General features: G+C 32.8%; 1 pseudogene; it reads left to right on the forward strand.

Annotated features, from left to right (window-relative positions):
• The first annotated feature begins 6,683 nt into the window (after positions 1 to 6,683).
• LOC145274383 (U2 spliceosomal RNA) lies at positions 6,684 to 6,821 on the forward strand (annotated as a pseudogene).
• The last annotated feature ends 393 nt before the right edge of the window (positions 6,822 to 7,214 follow it).

A 7,214-nucleotide genomic window follows, 5' to 3' on the forward strand; every position in this document is an offset into this window, starting at 1 on the left:
ACTGAGTTTAGCAACTTATGAGTGAGTACATGGATCCGAATTTCATGCTAGGTTCCTCTCAGGCTTATTGCTACCCAGCAATTCTTTTTCTAATGCGAAATTTAAATCTGGTAAAGATGGAGCTTTTCAAAAGTGTACAGAAAATCTGCTTCGATCCGATAACCGCAATGTTACATTTGAATCGAGTGTAGAGCGCGCACCACTAAATGTTTAAACCTAGTAAATATCATGAAAGTATGGTATTTTTCCTGGTGTCACAGAGCAACACTCTTCACAAATATTTTAGAAAAATATACATAGTATAAACAGCACACTATGTTGTATCCTTATGAAGTTCACTTGCTAATGTTTATATGTGGACATAAATTTTGTGCCTCGAGTTGAGTAAGCATCCTTGCTTATTGCCTAACAGATTATATATATTACGAGTCTTGATCGTAGGTATAGTCGGTATAATCTATTTTACATGCGTATAAACCGATACATATAAATTGGTCACATTAGTATAGCATTATAATAGCTTTTCATTGACTATTTTATCTCATAAATTCTAATTATTTGGTTGACAAAGATGTCTTGCAGAATGTTTCATTTTATTTCAAATTGTGTAGTTTTTAATAAGTTTTCTTTATAATACTTTTACCTTTTATGGCATACTAGAAGGGTTATATCGCTCTATCTGATCGTTTAAATTACAATAGTTTTAAAAGAATAGTTTCTTCTTTTTATAAACGTTGAATAAAACATGGACAAAATAAATTCGCACAATTATCTTATTTTCAGTTCTAGCTTTCAAAAAAGCTACTGAAACATTTCATGATATCAGCGAAGCGTTTGGACCAGAGGCCACTACTGAACGCAGATCACAATGGTGGCTTTATAAATTTCGTGGCGGTGACAACAATCTTGAAGATCATCAGCGTAGTGGTTGGTCAGCAGACGTTTACAACATTCAAATCAGAGAGAAAGACGAAGCCAATCAACGTAGAACTGTCCATGAACTTGCTTTTGAATGAGACATAATGTAACCACTATAATATGATACAATTGATTTCTAACCATTGTGATATGTTACCAATGTTAATACGATTCATAATATTATACTGTTCGTATGTCTGCCTAAAACTTTTGACAGAGGCGACGGATTTTTGCGATATTGGCATCGGTTGGGAGCCAGACACTTCAGACGAAAAATATCGAACAATTTGCTCAACACATTAAATCTTAACAATCAACTGGGCACTTTTCTACAAGGAGGGGTCGCTTTTTTCGCCGATATTTACGAGAGTGAACCCGTCTCTCCGACTGACTAGCCTTCATTTAAATATTCCTCATTTCCAGCAGCAGGTGCAAGAGCAAAGACGTCACGTTTTTCCCTCTTTTAGCGGTACAAGTGCGAACCTTCATACCTGCTACTACGTTTTTTTTGCTGAACACACACATCCAAACACCCAGACAACGCGAGGCAACCAGTCTAGTATTATTATAAACGATACAAAATTTTAGACATTGTACTCAGACAAAGATAAAACTTCCATAAATGAAAGAGTAGTTTAAAATCTGTATATCTGTAAAACTTACGGTTAAATTTGTGTGTTATATTTTGTTTAAATTGGTATTTCAAACATCCACTCTGAATTCTATAACAAGGATAATTTGAAGACTACAACGAAGATCACAAGAATATTTTTGCCTATTATGGTTTCAATTTGCCTTACTGATATTATTTTAAAAAGCAAATTTGAAACATGGATTTTGTCACTTATTAAATTTTTGTCTCAGCATTAATAACTTGTTAGCACTATATGATTAACAGTTCAATAATAACCTATTATACGTGCACGAGAAATATATAATATGTCAGAATGAACCAGCTGTAATATTATAGAAATATCTTTAAACGAATTCGCATGTTTACAAAATTCATCATATTTTCTTTATCAGTCATTTTCATTTGAAGAAAGTAGAGACTGTGTGTTTAAATAACACAATATCTTGCAACAACAGTGATTCCTTGTTTAATAAGAGTGAGTTGAATGCTAAAGAATTAATGTATAACGCTAAGGAAGGCACAGCTACTTTTAAAAATATAATTGTTAATACGATCCAAATTTGATGTAAAGTAATGTATTATATTAATACATTTTGTATCTACTCAGGTTATAAAATAAACGATTTCGCCGTTAGTACTAAGAAAATGAATCTCAAATTAATCATAATCGCTTCCTTAGTTTTGGATAGTATTCAGTCGAGCAATATATATATATATATATATATATATATATATATATATATATATATATATATATATATATATATATATATATATATAAGATCTCCAGCTACGACATTGTTGAAAAGGTCTTCTGAATTATTAAATCCTTTCTCTCTGATAGGTTCATAAGGTTAGCAGTTGATGGGAAGAAATCAGAAGGTTACAATATTAATGCAGGCGTCACTAATAGCTCCATCCTGGGCTTTAATTTCTTCCTGATCTACATCACTATTCTCCCAAATACATCCTAAGATCATTCCCGGACATTTATGCTGGCGACACTCCCATTACTGATAACACCTAAAATGCCGTAAATGACAAAGTTTTCTCCGATTCTAAACATAAGGAAGCTGTCATGTGAACAATATACGCATGCGCAGTCGTGAAAAAGTAAGCAGACAAAAAAACATCGGATGACCTTCATGCACCAATTTTTAGCTTTGACTCCGTAGCAACCGTTTTTCTACTAAAAGTAAAGTTTTAAAAAAATATTTTTATATATATGAAGACACTACACTACATTTAAAATCTTTAGATCAATAATGTGGTGAGTATATTAAGTAAGAAGTGTCCTCGCGCACATATTCTCATTTGGGGAAATCGTACATACATATATATATATATATATATATATATATATATATATATATATATATATATATATATATATATATATATATATATAGGACACTTCTCACTTAATATACTCACCACATTTTGGATCTACAGATTTTAAATTAGCGTATAGTGCCTTTATATATATATATATATATATATATATATATATATATATATATATATATATATATATATATATAACTGGGAGTGCGTGTATAGACGTGTGGGCGTGTGAATATTTATATATCAAACAGTTAATGTTTAAATTCTCAAATTCTATAAATTATATGCGTTTTCTATTCACCGCTTTACTTATAATAAATATTCTTAAATGAGCGTTAGTATACATTCATTAATATATATATATATATATATATGTATATATATATATTTATATATATATATATATATATATATATATATATATAAGTAAATAGTAGTTTGCTTGAAGCATTTGTGGTAAATGGGTATATGGAAGTTTTAAAAGCCAAAAGCAATTCGGAAAAGGAATAGTGCGAGTAAAGCAAAGAAAAACAAACAAACAAGTAGACGGGTATGTTTGACTGGAGAAATGTCTAACTGTTTATTCCTCGCCTCGTTATATAGTTAATTTGTAACTACGTTGTTTGTATGTCCGGTGTATATAAAGTCTGTTGGTGGTATGGACTTTATATACACGGGTATACCAACAACTTGGTTACAAATTAACTATATAACGAGGTGAGGAATGATAGATGAAAAAACAGTCAGACATTTCTCTACTTGAACATACCTTTCTATTTGTTTGTTTGTTTCTCTTGTTTGTTCTTTCCGCATTGCTTTTGGCTTTTTAAACTTCCATATATATATATATGCGTGTGTCTGTTTGTGTATGTGTCTGTGTATGTGTGTGCTCATGTGCTTTTTAATATATATATATACATCTTAATGCATATATAAATGTAAACATATATATGTGTGTATATATATATGTGTGTGTGGCTGTGTGTGTGTGTATTATGTGTATATACATATCAGAGATATTTTCCCTCTTTTTGCTTATAACATATTTTGTTTCTTTTCTTTCACATTTTACCAGAAGCAATTTCTTTCCTTGGGATGTTTACATATTTTTATGCAATTCACACATGAGTATTTTCCTCAAGCAGAACAATATGTTACGATTTATACATTCATATTTTATTTGTAAACATCTATAACTTATAAACTTTAATACAATTGTTTGAGGCATTTTATATACATGTATACTGTTCACTTCAATGCAAGTATTGGTTTTGTATACATTTTCTTTGTCACTTGTAATCACTTTATATAATTGTAAACTATCGTTTTTCTTATTGATATTTCGGCACTTGTACCTTTGTTCTATTATAGATTACTTCTGAGTGAGTTCGTTCAGGTTATAAAGTTTTCCTATTCGCATTTATCTCGTTTGAATAAATTAAAATCTACTATATTCAAACAATAAATAATACAAACTACTCTAATATGTAAGTTTAGAATAATCAAAGCACAAAAAGAAAATTTACTAAGGTGTAGGTTCTATCATTTAGCAACTAGAGCCAATGGAGATAATAAAGAGGCATCAATGAAGGGATTAGAAAAGAAATAAAGTAAATAGAAATACTTTTTATATTTTAGACTATCATCAAGTACGATGTGTCTTCAATATGTTTCTAGACTGTTAAAAATACAGTATGTTATTACTATAAATCTTTCAAGATTACTGGCCACTTTTTATCATGCACATTTAAATATACAGCTTTATCAGGGATTGGGGCACATCTTGTTTAATCCTTAGTGTCACACTTAATGAATTTCAAAAAATGCAATCCGGACATGAAAACAAGTTAGAAGAAGGATATGCAATAAGATTCTGCTGTAAACATGGAAAAATGCCACAGAAAGGCATAGAATGCTTCAAACTTACTGCTTTTGAAACATCTTGCATGAATCAGGCGTAAGGTTTTTTAATTGCATGAGAGATTCAAAGATTGCAAGGGGTTGGAGAAGGTTGTAAGAAATGTGGAAGGAGTAAAAAAGTCGCAACACCAGAATGTTATGCATAAGACCTGTCGTGTGTTAATACAGACAATATGTGCACAGTTTGATTTTTGTGTTGTAATTGCACACACAATTATTTGCAAGTAAGTCATCAAAACGTGATACAAATTCGATTAATATATCCTGGATTACATTTAGAAATAGTTTCGCATCCTAGTGTTTTTTATATGAAATTATGAGAAATGAGGACATGTTTATAATTGTTAAGTTCATCTTCCGACAACATAATTATTTAAAGGAAAGAATATGAGTATATATCTTATTTATGAATTTTGACTTTCACATTGAGGAAGTAAATTGACTTGATTCTTAAGCCTCTATATCCACAATGAATTCTAAACGATATCAGATACGTAGTTATGTAATGAATTTATGGGAGACACAACAGCCTATTCTCTCGTGAATAAATAATTATGAATATAATGTTTTTTTTCTTTGCAAGCTTGGACACTTACACTGAGTTTGAATAAGCAAATACCAATACTATTTATTAAATCCAATTGAATTGTATTTCGGTCTGCACACATCCAACTTTTTTCAGTTCCTTCTCAGAGTTATTACGCTTTAGAAGGCATGATATATGACCTGTGTCGGGTCATACAGCATGCTAACAATAGTGAAAGACCGTACTTTTAGAAAATAGAGGAAAGTGTCACTATTTAAAAGGGGTGTGTGAAAGTTGTAGGGTTTCGCCGTTGCAGGGGGGATTGAAAGCCGACTGAGAAAACATTATACCTTTAAAGTTGTCCAACTTACATATATCATATATGCTGCGCATCAATCGCGCAAACAGTTGCCAGTGTTTTAACTTTTCTAATTTTTAGTCGCGTGCAAGCGACTCTATAAGTCACTCCATCGGTCGGTCTCTCGGTCGGTCTGTCTATAACACTTTTGTGCTTGGGCTTTTTGGTTAAGATCAAAGGTATGCTGTTAATAGATGCTGTTCTGAGCCTTTAAAGTTTTCTTGACCTTTTGGCCAAGATCCAAGTGTAGTATCTGTTCCGGCAGATACTGCACTTAAGATAATTTGTACCAGTCAATGGAGGGGAAACCCTCTATACTGGGACAATTATTATTTTTGGTAACCAGAGTGCCCCCCTTTTTGCCTACTTTTAGGGGAGCTGGTTTTTACCTCACATTAAAAACGGCCTTGCGCCTAATTTGCTCAGTGGGGGAGCAAATAAATACCATCTGTTCCGGCAGATACTGCAAGCAAAGACCATATGTGGGGGCAACTCCACATATAAGACCTTGGTCAATGTAGGGGCAACCCTTCATACCAATTGTCACTATCCAGCTCCCCTACTCCCCGGAGAGTTGGTCCCCATTTCCCCTTCACTCCTCACTTTAAAAATCGGCCTTGTGCCTAATTTGCTCAGTGGGGGAGCAAATAAATACCATCTGTTCCGGCATACTGTAAGCAAAGACCATATGTACCATACCAATTGTCACAATCTAGCTCCCATTTCCCACCCATCGGAAGCTGGTCCCTTTTTCCCTCCCCCTCCCTTTTTCTTCACATTTAAAAACGGCCTTGTGCCTAATTTGCTCAGTGGGGAAGCAAATAAATACCAACCTCACATATAAGATCTTGGTAAATGTAGGGAGAAACCCTTCATACCAGTTCTCACTATCCAGGTCCCCTACTCCCCGGGGAGTTGGTCCCCATTTCCCCTTCACTCCTCACATTAAAAATCGGTTTTGATCGGTGGGGGAGCAAATAAATACCTTTTTCTTGGCCTTTTGGCCAAGATCAAAGTGTAGTATCCGTTATTACTAAATGTTGTACTTATTGTGATATAAAGTGGGTATCACTTTTCTGTATTAATTTAATGTAAAATGATCGCCCATTTTACGACCATTCAGTCTCAAAGCCATTCAAGTCATTTTCCAGATCATTCAAGTTGTTTTTGAAGGATTCCAGTTATTTTTTCAGCATTTACGTCATTCTTACGGTCATTTAATTCATCGTTAAGTTCATTAAAGTCATTCTAAGTCATTTACTTTTTATTTATTTAAGTCAGTTCAGCCCATTTTTCGTTCATTTTAGTTTATCTTTAAGAATTTCGTGCCAATCTTACATTCACGCATTCATTCATCACACCAGAGCACGCGACTAATGGCTATCGGCCTTGTTAAACAGAAATTAAGGTGATTCAGTGTTGTTCGTGTTTTTTTCGGTCATAGAATTACAAGTTGGTTTGGTGGTTGAAAAGAATATAACAAAAGACCTTTTGTCGAATTCAGCAGCCTCAGC

Source organism: Euprymna scolopes, chromosome 4, assembly GCF_053919585.1.
Source record: "Euprymna scolopes isolate OS-2025 chromosome 4, ASM5391958v1, whole genome shotgun sequence".
NCBI classification, from domain to species: Eukaryota; Metazoa; Mollusca; class Cephalopoda; order Sepiida; family Sepiolidae; genus Euprymna; species Euprymna scolopes.